At 37.5% G+C, this 12,426-nt stretch overlaps 1 long non-coding RNA gene across 3 annotated transcripts in view; it reads left to right on the top strand.

The window, feature by feature from the left end:
• The first annotated feature begins 6,259 nt into the window (after positions 1-6,259).
• Positions 6,260-12,426, top strand: part of LOC125171904 (uncharacterized) — a 38,270-nt gene continuing 32,103 nt past the window's right edge. For 2 of the 3 annotated variants that reach the window (XR_007154490.1, XR_007154488.1), the window contains exons 1-3: positions 6,272-6,299; positions 8,997-9,046; positions 11,288-11,426. This is a non-coding gene — a long non-coding RNA (uncharacterized LOC125171904). Of the gene's footprint in view, positions 6,300-8,996; positions 9,047-11,287; positions 11,427-12,426 lie in introns of all 3 variants that reach the window. The other variant, XR_007154489.1, reaches the window with a different exon arrangement.

The raw sequence follows: 12,426 nt of genomic DNA, 5'->3' as shown, positions 1-12,426 counted from the left end.
TACCCAGGGTGGGTCAGGAAGCCACCAGGCTTTTAAGTGAGGAATGATCATGATCTGAAGCAAGTTTTAGCAGTCTGTAGGAGAGTAAGCAAGAAAATGAGACCATTGGAAGTTATTACAGTAATATAGATGAGGGATGATGGTGGTTTAAACCAAGCCCCTAGCTGCGAAGAAGTAGCTAATTTCTGGCTATATTTTGAAATTAGAGACATTGGAATTTGATAAGAAACCAGATGAAGGCAGTAAAAAAAAAAAAAAAAAAGAAACGAATCAAGGATGGTATGAAGATTTTGGCACTGGAACTTGAAAAATGGAAATGTCCTCAACTAAAAAGTAAAATGAGCACATTTGAAATAAGGGGGGGGGGATCAGGAGCTTAATTTTGGATATGATATGTTTGCAATGTCTATTAGACATCCATGTGAAGAAGTTAAGTTGTCAGCAATTAAATCTGTAGGTCAGGCATCCAAGGGAGAAGTTGGGTTGGAGATGTACATTCTTTACATCATTAGCATACAAACTTAATTTCTTACCTAAGAGTAATAAAAGCTTGCCTTACTTGACAGGAAAGAAACAAAAACAGTAAATTGAAAGAAGCTAATGGAATGCCTGAAAACCAAACCAAAAGTTCTAACTAATCATAGATTTTAATGAACACTTAAAATCCCTCTCCAACAAGAGATGTTGGAAGTAAAAAGATTACAGAAGGAAGTTATTCAACAATTATTTTATTTATTTGTTTGTTTGTTTATTTTTTTCTATTTTTAAAATTTTTAAATCCAAGTTAGTTAACATATAGTGTAATAGTAATTTCAGGAATAGAATTTAGTGATTCATTACTTACATATAACACCCAGTGCTCATCCCAACAAGTGTCCTCCTTAATATCCCTGACCCCTTTAGCCCTTCCCCCCACCCAACACCCCACCAGCAACCCTCAGTTTGTTCTCTGTATTTAAGAGTCTCTTATTGTTTGTCTCCCTCTTCGTTTCTATATTATTTTTGCTTCTCTTCCCTTATGGTTATCTGTTTTGTATCTTAAATTCCACATATGAGTAAATCATATGATCTTTGTCTTCTCAGACTGACTTTTTTCGCTTAGCATAATACACTCTAGTTCCATCCACGTTATTGCAAATGGCAAGAGTTCATTATTTTTGATTGCCAAGTAATATTCCATTGTATTTATATACCACATCTTCTCTATCCATTTATTGGTCAATGGACATTTGGACTCTTTCCATAATTTGGCTATTGTTGATAGTGCTGCTATAAATATTGGGGTGCATGTGCCTCTTTGAATCAGCACTCCTGTATTCTTTGCATACCTAGTAGTGCAATTGCTGGGTCATAGGGTAGTTCTATATTCAGTTTTTTGAGGAACCCTCATACATAAAGGGTTTCTCTTTCTCCACAGCCTCACCAACATCTGTTGTTGCCTGAGTTGTTCATTTTAGTCATTCTGACAGGTGTGAAGTGGTATCTCATTAGGGTTTTGATTGGTATCTCCCTGATGATGAGTGATGTTGAGCATATTTTCATGTGTCTATTAGCCATCTGGATGTCTTCTTTGGAAAAATGTCTATGCATGTCTTTTGCCCATTGTTTTCCACTGGATTATTTGTTTCTTGGGTGTTGAATTTGGTAACTTCCTTATAGATTTTGGATACTAACCTTTTATCTGATAGGTCATTTGCAAATATCTTCTCCCATTCCATTAGTTGCCTCTTAGGTTTTGCTGATTGTTTCCTTCACTGTGTAGAAGCTCCTTTTCTTGATGAGGTCCCAATAGTTCATTTATGCTTTTGTTTCCCTTGCCTCTGGAAACATGTCAAGTAAGAAGTTGCTGTGGCCAAGGTCAAAGAGGTTGTTGCCTGTTTTCTCCTCTAGGATTTTGATGCCTTCCCATCTTACATTTAGATCTTTCATCCATTTTGAGTTTATTTTATTTATTATGGTGTAAGATAGTGGTCTAGTTTCATTCTTCCGTATGTCACTGTCCAGTTTTCCCAACATCATTTGTTGAAGAGACTGTCTTTTATCATTGGATATTCTTTCCTCCTTTGCCAAAAATTAGTTGGCCTTACATTTTGTGGGTCCATTTCTGGGTTCTCTATTCTGTTCCAATGATCTATGTGCCTGTTTTTGTGCCAGTATCATAATGACTTGATGATTACAAGTTCGTAATACAGCTTGAAGTCGGGAATTGTGATGCCTCCAGCTTTGGTTTTCTTTTCCAGGATTGCTTTGGTTATTTGGGGTCTTTTCTGGTTCCATACAAATTTTAGGTTTGTATGTTCACCTCTGTGAAGAATTCTGGTGTTATTTTGATAGGGATTACATTGAATATATAGATTGCTTTGGGTAGTATTGACATTTTAACAATATTTGTTCTTCCAATCTATGAGCATGGACTGTTTTCCATTTTTTTGTGTCTTCTTCAACTTCTTTCGTAAGCTTTCTGTAGTTTTTAGTGTATAGATTTTTCATCTCTTGGGTTAAGTTTATTCTTAGGTATTTTATGCTTTTTTGTGCAGTTGTGAATGGGATCAATTCCTGGGTCTGTCATTCTGCCGCTTCATTATTGGTGTGTAGAAATACCAACCAATTTCTGCACACTGATTTTTATATCCTATGACTTTGCTGAATTCATGGGTCAGTTCTAGCAGTGTTTTGGTGGAGTCTTTTGGGTTTTCCACATGGAAGATCATGTCGTCTGTGAAGAGTGAAAGCTTGACTTCCTCTTTGCCAATTTGGATGCCTTTTATTTCTTTGTGTTGTCTAATTGCTGAGGCTAGACTTCCAATACTACGTTGAATAACGGTGGTGAGAGTGGGTATCCTTGTCGTGTTCCTGACCTTAGGGGGAAAGCTCTGATTTTTTTCCCCATTGAGGATGATATTAGCGGTGGGTCTTTTGTATATGGCCTTTATGATACTGAGGGTTTTTATCAAGAAAGGATGCTGTATTTTGTCAATTGCTTTTTCTGCATCTATTGAGAGGATCATGTGGTTCTTATCCTTTCTTTTATTAATGTACCACATTGATTGATTTACAGATATTGAACCAGCCCTGCATCCCAGGAATAAATCCCACTTGATCATCGTGAATAATCCTTTTAATGTATTGTTGGATCTGGTTTGCTAGTATCTTGTTGAGAATTTTTGCATCCATGTTCATCAGGGAAATTGGTCTGTAGTTCTCCTTTTTAGTGGGGTCTTTTTCTGGTTTTGGAATAAGGTAATGCTGGCCTTGTAGAATGCATTTGGAAGTTTTCCTTCCATTTCTATTTTTTGGAACAGCTTCTAAAGAATAGGTGCTAACTGTTTTTTTAGTGTTGGGTAGAATTCCCCTGGAAAGCCATCCAGCTCTTGTTTGTTGGGCGATTTTGGATTACTGATTCAATTCTTTTACTGGTTATGGGTCTATTCAAATTTTCTATTTCTTCTTGTTTCAGTTGTGGTAGTTTATATGTTTCTAGGAATTTTTCCATATCCTCCAGATTGCCCAATTTGTTGGCATATAATTGCTCATAATATTCTCTTATTATTATTTGTATTCCTGAGGTGTGGGCTATGATTTCTCCTCTTTCATTCGTGATTTTATTTATTCAGGTCCTTTCCTTTTTCTTTTTGATCCATCTGGCTAGGGGTTTATCAATTTTGTTAATTCTTTCAAAGAACCAGCTCCTGGTTTCATTGATCTGTTCTATTGTTTTGTTTTGTTTATGTCATGTTATGTTATGTTATGTTATGTTATGTTATGTTATGTTATGATGTTATGTTATATTATGTTATGTTATTTATTTTGATAGCATTGGTTTCGGCTCTAATCTTTATTATTTCCCTTCTGCTGGTTTTGGGTTTTGTTTATTGTTCTTTTTTCCAGCTCTTTTAAGTGTAAGGTTAGGCTGTGTATTTGAGACCTTTCTTCCTTCTTTAGGAAGGTCTGGATGAGTATATACTTCTCTCTTTTGACCACCTTTGCTGCATCCCAAAGGTTTTGGGCTGTCATGTTTTCACTTTTATTGACTTCCATGTACTTTTTAACTTCCTCTTTAATTTCTTGGTTAACCCATTCATTCTTTAGCAGGATGTTCTTTAATCTGCAAGTATTCATGGTCTTTCCAAATTTTTTTCTTGTGGTTGATTTTAAGTTTCATAGCATTGTGGTCTGAAAATATGCACGGTATGAACTCGATCTTTTTGTACTTGTTGAGAGCTGATTTATGAATTAGTATGTGATCTATTCTGGAGAATGTTCCATTTGTCTCGAGAAGAATGTGTATTCTGCTTTAGGATGAAATGTTCTGAATATATCTGTTAAGTCTATCCAGTCCAGTGTGTCATTCAAAGCCATTGTTTCCTTGTTGATTTTCTTCTTAGATAATCTGTCCCTCAGTGTAAGTGGGGTTTTGAAATCCCCTACTATTATCATATTATCTATGAGCTCCTTTATGTTTGTGATTAATTGAATGATATATTTAGGTATTCCACATTGGGGGCATAAATGTTTACAATTGTTAGGTCCTCTTGGTAGATAGAGCCCTTAATTACAATATAATGCCCTTCTCCATTTCTTGTCACAGTCTTTATTTTAAAATCTAGTTTGTCTGTTATAAGTATGGCTACTCCAGCTTTCTTTTGACAACCATTAGCATGATAGATGGTTCTTCATCTGTTACTTTCAATCTGCAGGAGTCTTTACGTCTAAAATGAGTCTGTTACAAGTAGCATATAGATGAGTCTTGTTTTCTTATCCATTCTGACACCCTATGTATTTTCATTGGAGCATTTAGTCCATTGACGTTTAGAGTTAGTACTGAAAGATATGAATTTATTGCCATTATGTTGCCTGTAGAGTTGGGTTTCTGGTGGTGTTCTCTGGTCCTTTCTAGTCTTTGTTGCTTTTGTTTATTTGTTTTTTTTCTTTTTTATCTTTTCTCCTCTCAGAGAGTCCCCCTTAAAATTTGTTGCAGGGCTGGTTTAGTGGTCATGAACATCTTTAGTTTTTGTTTGTCTGGGAAACTCTTTATCTTTCCTTCTATTTTGAATGACAGCCTTGCTGGATAAAGAATTCTTGGTGCATATTTTTCTCATTCAGCACGTTAAATATAGCCTGCCACTCTTTTCTAGCCTGCTATGTTTCTGTGGATATGTCTGCTGTGAACCCGATCTGTCTTTCCTTATAGGTTAAGGACTTTTTTCCCCCTTGCTATTTTCATAATTCTTTCCTTATCTGTGTATTTTGTGAATTTGACTATGATATGCCTTAGTGATGACCTTTTTTTTGTTGACTCTAATGGGAGTTCTCTGTGCTTCTTGGATTTTGATGTCTGTGTCCTTCCCCAGATTAGGAAAGTTTTCCACTATAATTTTCCTTCATAAACCTTCTGCCCCTTTTTCTCTCTCTTCATCTTCTGTGACTCCTATGAATTGGATGTTATTCCTTTTTAATAAGTCACTGAGTTCTCTAAGTCTTCTATCATGATCCTTTCCTCTGTTTCTCTTTTTTTCTGCTTTATTATTCTCTGTAATTTTATCTTCTAAATCACTGATTTGCTACTCTGCTTCAACCATCCTTGCTGTCATGGCAGCCATTCAAGATTGCATCTCAGTTATAGCATTTTTAATTTTGTCCTCACTAGATTTTGTTTCTTTTATCTCCACAGAAAGGGATTCCATGTTTTTTTTTCAACCCCAGCTGGTATTCTTATTTATTATCATGGTTCTAAATTCTATTTTAGACATCTTGCTTGTATCTGTGTTGATTAAGCCCTGGATGTCATTTCTGTTTTCTCTTGGAGTAAATTTGTTCATTTTGTCACTTTGGAGAAAGAAAAAAAATAATAACATAAAAAATGAAAATTAAAAACAAAAACAAAAACAAAAAAATCAAATAAAGTAAGGTAGGTCCTAGGTGTGTTTTGCTCTGCTTGTTGAAAGAAGCTTGATAGAATAAAGAAAAAAGGGGAAGAAAAGGGAAAAAAAAGGTAAGAAAAACTTTAAAAATTAAAAAAAAGTAATAAAATAGAATAAGATGAAATAAAGAAAATGAAATCGAACAAAAAATTAAAAATAAAATAAAAATAAAATTTTCTCTTTTTGTGTCCAAGAATGAGGAAGAGAGAAGTAAAGGAAAGAAAAAAAGAAAAAAAGAAAATAATTCAAGGAAAAACAGAAGCAAAGAAAATGAACAAGTAAATGAACCAGCAAACATAATGAAAGCTGAATGAAGTTACATCCATTTTCCCCTAGAACTGAAACTGTGAAGACTTCTATAGTCTGTACACTAAGCAGGTAGAGTGACTTGTGCTGGTCTTCTAGGGGATGTGCTTGGAGGACACAGTTGAGCAGGGCTTAGTGTAACAGCTCTGTTCTCCACTAGGTGGCACTGCTTAGTTTACTTGAGTGGATCAATGTGGTACATGGGAGAGGTGGAAATGGCTTCATCCAACTCCCTAGTCTCTGGCACAGGAACTTCCTGCTCTCACCAATCCACGATCAAGTACCCCTCCTTTGTCTCAGGCCTCTGTCCACTCCTTGCCTCTACCCTGTCCATATCAAATCTATCTGTCTGCCAGGTGGCACCTCCCTCCAGAGTTTGTCTCAGATCGGGTTGTGTTTTAAAAACCCATGCTTCAGAGACCCCCTGAGGCTTGGACTTGCCCTGACTTTCTGGGGGAGGGTCTTGTTGAGCAATGCCTGGGTGCCTGCTTGCCCCAGAAAACATTCATGCAATTGTGTAGTGGCAGAGGTTCAGAGACTTATGGCAAGTCACAACACACAGCCTATGCCAGGTTTCACTGCACTCTGGCATCTTTGTCCCAATACCAGCAAACGTGGCTGCTCTCCAGGGTCTGCTGGGACCTTTGCCTGTGGAGAGGCCATATTGCCTCTACCAAATTTCACTCCAAACAGGGAACCACTTCTCCCCATGTGGTACACAGTCCCCTCAGACCCTGCTGCCTGCTCTTGGGGATTCACCCTATTTCCTCATCAGAGCACCACCAGGCACTGAGCTCCAAAACTTCAGACTCTGTGCTCCACAGTTTATAGAATGCTGGTGGCATTGAAACTCTTTCCTTTTTCCTATAAATGGTTTTGTGGAACAGATTTCTTGTTCAGTCCCCTGTGAGTGCTTACATTCATTCTCTTTCTCTCCAGCTACTTTTGGGGGAGTGCTTTTGTTGCACAATCCTGATGCACTGCACTCTCCCGCATTCTTTTTCTCTGTCCTCTCTCTGCAAAAACAGCTCCCTAGCCTCTGCGGCTTTTCTCTCCTTTAGTTCACCTCTCCACACCATGTACCTGCTGAGTTCTGTGGCCCAAGTTATGTGGATTGTTGTGTTAATCCTCATATCAATTTCCTAGGTGTTCAAAATGGTTTCATGCTGATCTAGCTATGCTTCAGGGACAAGACAAGCTCAGGGTCTGCAGGATTCTCTGTCATCTTAACTCCCTTCCTCAACAGTTCTTAATAATTGACAGTATTCAGAATATTTTCAAGTTTCAGTTATCTGCGTGACATGTTCCTTCACCTTCTTCAAGTCATTGTTCAATTATAGGCAATGCTGACCACTGTATTTAGGTTTCAGCCTAATTCTTTCACCATTCTCATTCCAAATCTCCTTAACTGCCTTATTTTGGTTTTTGTTTATCAATAGCATTTGTCACTTTCTCAAATACTGTTATTTTCTTATGTTTGTTCATTGTTACATTGCTTAGCTGATACACAGCTCTCAATCCTGCTGGCCTCACCTATGATTCTGGCTTTGGCAGTGGCCGCTGGTTCCCTGTGGGCTTTTGTTTTTAAGTTTTTATTTATTTATTTTTGAGAGAGAGAGCACAGGGGAGGGGTAGAGAGAGAGGGAGAGAGAAAGAATCCCAAGTAGGCTCTGCACTGATAGCACAGAGCCCAGTGTGGGGTTCGATCTCATGAACCCCAAACTAAACTCATGTTTAGTTTGACAAAACATCAAACTAAATCTCAGAATCCTGAAATGTTGTCATTTATGCCTGCAGACTTTGATCAGTTTCATGTAGTTGCAGCCTGACTCAGGCATGAAGTGCCTTACCTCAGACTTCCATCCTAAATTACCGTCTTAGGGCTTCTCTGACAGTGCAGACTTCCTTTGGCAACTTGCTGGATTCAAAATTAGTGTAACCTGAATGTGGGGGAACTTGATCCTGCAGGGCTATCCTTGGCCAGGGAGTTGGGCATTTAGTTCCCTAAGGCAAATGTTCCTGTGTGCCTTTTACAAAGTTTCTCTTAGGTATAGAATAAGAGAGTGGTGGCCAACTTACTGCATCCATTAATTGGTTCCTCACCCATACTTCTTTTATTCCTCTTGTCCCTAATTTTGTCCACTCAGATAATACTCCTAATTATCCACTTACATTTACAAGAAGTCTTGATCACGGATTCTACTTTATGAAGAATTCAGGCAAATAATTTCGTTTTCTTCTTCTACCACTTCAGTTGCCCAAAGGTAGCCGATACATCCAAGCATCCAGAAGATTATCTGGCACCTGACAGGGTCCCAACAAATATGTACTGAATTGGGAATTAAACGTAATTTGGCTCTCTCTAAATGAGGTCAGGATTAGGAAGCTGTGATTTCAGTGCCAAAGTGCAACTATCAAAACAATGCATTACCTAATAGTCAATGAACTAGACCATAGGGGAGTTCCAACATGTATGACAATAGGGAGTAGGTGTTAAATGGCCTGTGTTTATGAGGCATACTGCTTGGGATGTGTGTACTTCCTATATGTGTAAATTTGGAAGATTCTTTAACCTCTCTGTGTTGTGATTTCCTCATTTCTAAAATGGCGATAACAATTATCTCTAGTTCAAAGGGTTGTGAGGATTAAATGAGTTGATATATATAGGACATACATGCCATGCAGTAACATGTTTGAATATATACAACATACATGTTTTCAATTATTATTGTTGTTGTTCTTGTTGTTCTTGATTTCCACCACACATAGTATGAAGACCCAGTATCAAATTAAAATAAGTGGACAGTCCCAGACTTCAGGTAAATCTAACCAAAGTTTTCCTTCCATTTTCTTGTATTTTGCTTGTTTTTAGTTACAATTACCATTTACTCTAATAACATTTAAGCCACATAGAAATATATAAAAGTCCACAATATGTTCCATTGCCACAGCCCTGCTGAAGTTTCATTTTATTCAAGTATAACTTTATTTGTTTGCTAATAATATCAGCCCAATTTATAAATGAATTAACCAATTCATGATAAATATTATCATTAGAATAAATACTATATGCTAGTCTACCCTTGGGTCCCCATGCAAGGTTCAGACAACTTGTTTTGCTACCATGAAGCTTGTGGACAAAACATCAAACTAAATCTCAGAATCCTGAAATGTTGTCATTTATGAAACAGAGTTTGCCATGCCTACCCCATCATGTTTGAAGGAGAATTAAATGTCATAATGTTTATGAAAGAGCCTGAACACGCTCTGGCATGTACTTGAAGATCAATAGCACTAATTGGAATGAATGCCAATTTGAAAAGCACTAATTGGCATCCCATCCATACCCCATACTTCTCTGAACTTGTTGCTGTGATTTTCTTAAAAAAAAAATTCAAATGCAAAGTTTTAACCCTACAAATGTCTCATTAGTACTTGTTGAACAGAACTCACTTTCACGAAAATAAACGTTCCAGAGATGAGCATTAGAGATTGAAACCTTTTCATTAACCATAACAGAACCAGTTCCGGAGTTATTTCAGCTGCATTTCAATTTGTCATTTAATTTAGTAAGTCACAATGAGAACTACTAAAAAGCAACCTAATCCGAGTTCTTTAAATTCTTTTAACTTGGCGTTATATGCTGAGCAAATGGGTTTATTAAGAAAGCTGCTTGTGGGGCGCCTGGGTGGCGCAGTCGGTTAAGCGTCTGACTTCAGCCAGGTCACGATCTCGCGGTCCGTGAGTTCGAGCCCCGCATCAGGCTCTGGGATGATGGCTCAGAGCCTGGAGCCTGTTTCCGATTCTGTGTCTCCCTCTCTCTCTGCCCCTCCCCCGTTCATGCTCTGTCTCTCTCTGTCCCAAAAATAAATAAAAAACGTTGAAAAAAAAGAAAAAGAAAGCTGCTTGTGAGGCATGATACCTTGAGTCAGATGCTAACCGGTGATTTACAAAGTTTTACCTTATGATACATGCTAAATGTGATTTTTAAGGTAATAGAGATAAGATAATGAATGGAACACTAGCCTTTGCATTAAAAAATTAATCTCTCACTGGATGACCTTGACTTAATCTTTAATTTTTAAGCCTATAAAATATGTCGTTATGGGAATGTAGAAGGAGATAGTAACAAAAATCTCCAATTGTTTTTTTTTTTTTTGGCAAAAAAACTCTACAAGGAAGGTCTTGTATACATACAAGACATTATTTAGCAGTTAGGAACCTCAAGTGAGATTCCCACTAACAGTGTACTTGCACAACTATGAAGGAGGAAAGAGGACAGTTTAGTTTCATTGTAGGCAGCTACCAACAGTCTTTTTCTAGTATAAGGTGACTTACGAATATCATTATATACCCAGCTTAGCACTTTTACTGCCTTTAGGTTAAGTGCCATAAACTCATGGGACCTGTAACCTCACGTGTAATAAAATTTTTAAAAGATGAGAAAAACATGATTTGCAATTATTCAGCCCTCTAATACGAATTTATTTACAATCACTTTGACTCCTGAAACGAGTTATTCCTAATCACAGGTGAGATAATTTAGCATAATCAGATTGTACCTTTTTACATCAGAGCTGATGAAGTGTCTAGGGCAGAGCAGGTACCAAATTAAATTCGGTAATAAATTCCAGTGACTTCATTTATGGGGAAATGAGTATCTCTAAAGTAAACCAAAATACTGGAAGAAAACACATAACATTTTTCAAAGGGGTTTCTGAAGTTTGAAACAAACTAGCGTTTGCCTTGAAATAATACTGAATAATTACTGAAAAGATTTGTGTCTGTATAAATTCTTCAAAACTATGATCCTAGAATCTAATTATCCCTTACTGCAACCTTAAGAATGTATTTAGATGGTTTATGGCTAGAGTGTTAAAATCTAAATGACCCCAAATCCCAGAAACAGAGATGAAAGTACTGTATTAAGTCTAAACTGTTTGGGATTATCATTTTTCAAAGGTGTTTCCTGCCCGGTTTTAAATGCCAGGTGCCAAAAATGATAAGCAAACAATTCTGTCAATAGACCACTTATGTTCCTTACTCTGTTCTTCTCAAAGTGACAAAGCGCCTTGATTCCAGCAGTGATTCCCCAGTCTGCTTTCGCTTTGGGTTTCCATTGTGACCATTAACTGCTGAAACTGAGCCCAGAGCCCATGATCACAAGATCTGAACGTCGTTGCGAGGGATCCTAAAGAGGTAAATTAACTCATTCCTTTGCCTCTAGGAAGGACAAACCGTGCCCAAATATTTCCAGAGGAATAATTTTGCATCCTGACGAGAGTGAAAGACTAAGTAGTGGGAATTTTCTTCAGAAACACGTTTGCATGCTTTTGGACTATTTCTATGCTAATGCCATTGAACAGCAAGTACATGTTCTAAAGTGCACATGGGTGGTGCCTCCCCACACAGTCAGATTAGTGCATGACTCGGATTAGGCATCTTGCTCTCACAGATTCATTACTTCGCCTGAGAAAATTCCTTTTATGGATTAAACAACCCCTTGGAATATGGTTATATTCCATATATATGGAATGGTATATAATATTTTTATACATCTTATTTTACATGACTAAATGTTTCTACTCTCAGTATTTTTCCATCTCTCCCCTCAGCCTCCCTCTCCATTCTTTCCTTCCACCTTTTTAATGTGGTCCTCTCTCTCCCTGGCCTGCTCTCTACCCTCCACCCTGGCTAATGACACCACAAAGCTTGAAGTTTAGCTCACTACCTTGGCACCGTCTTTTCCCTGACCTTTTCTATTCTGTTGGATGCCAAATTCTGTAAGTAATGTTTTAAAAATGACTCCTGAATCAGTTCCTCTTTTCTATTCTGTTGCTGCTATCCCACTTCAGGCTTTTATTATGTTTTGTTTGGGTATAAATTAATTCCCCTACTCTTCTTGCTTTGGTTTTTCTCCAGCTGCCAAGTATATCGTATGCACTGCTGTCACAGTGGTCAGCATGAAGCATAGCTTGGACTTAATCTTGTGTTGAAAACTTCAGTGCTTCCACATTATCTGCTGAGGCATCAAACCCTTTGGTCTGCCTCTTATACCCCTGTTCCAGCCCCGCCCCCCACTGCCAACACTCATCATATGACCCAGAATACTGACCTCCTAGTATTACCATTCACTTTTTCCCTTTCACATGAGTGATAGTCTTCCTAAACTATGTAAAATTTCCTGAACATGCTCTAA

The sequence above is a fragment of the Prionailurus viverrinus genome, chromosome C1 (genome assembly GCF_022837055.1).
Source record: "Prionailurus viverrinus isolate Anna chromosome C1, UM_Priviv_1.0, whole genome shotgun sequence".
In the NCBI taxonomy this organism is placed as follows: domain Eukaryota; kingdom Metazoa; phylum Chordata; class Mammalia; order Carnivora; family Felidae; genus Prionailurus; species Prionailurus viverrinus.
Note: the sequence above shows the minus strand (reverse complement) of the source record. Positions and strands in the feature narration are given on the sequence as shown.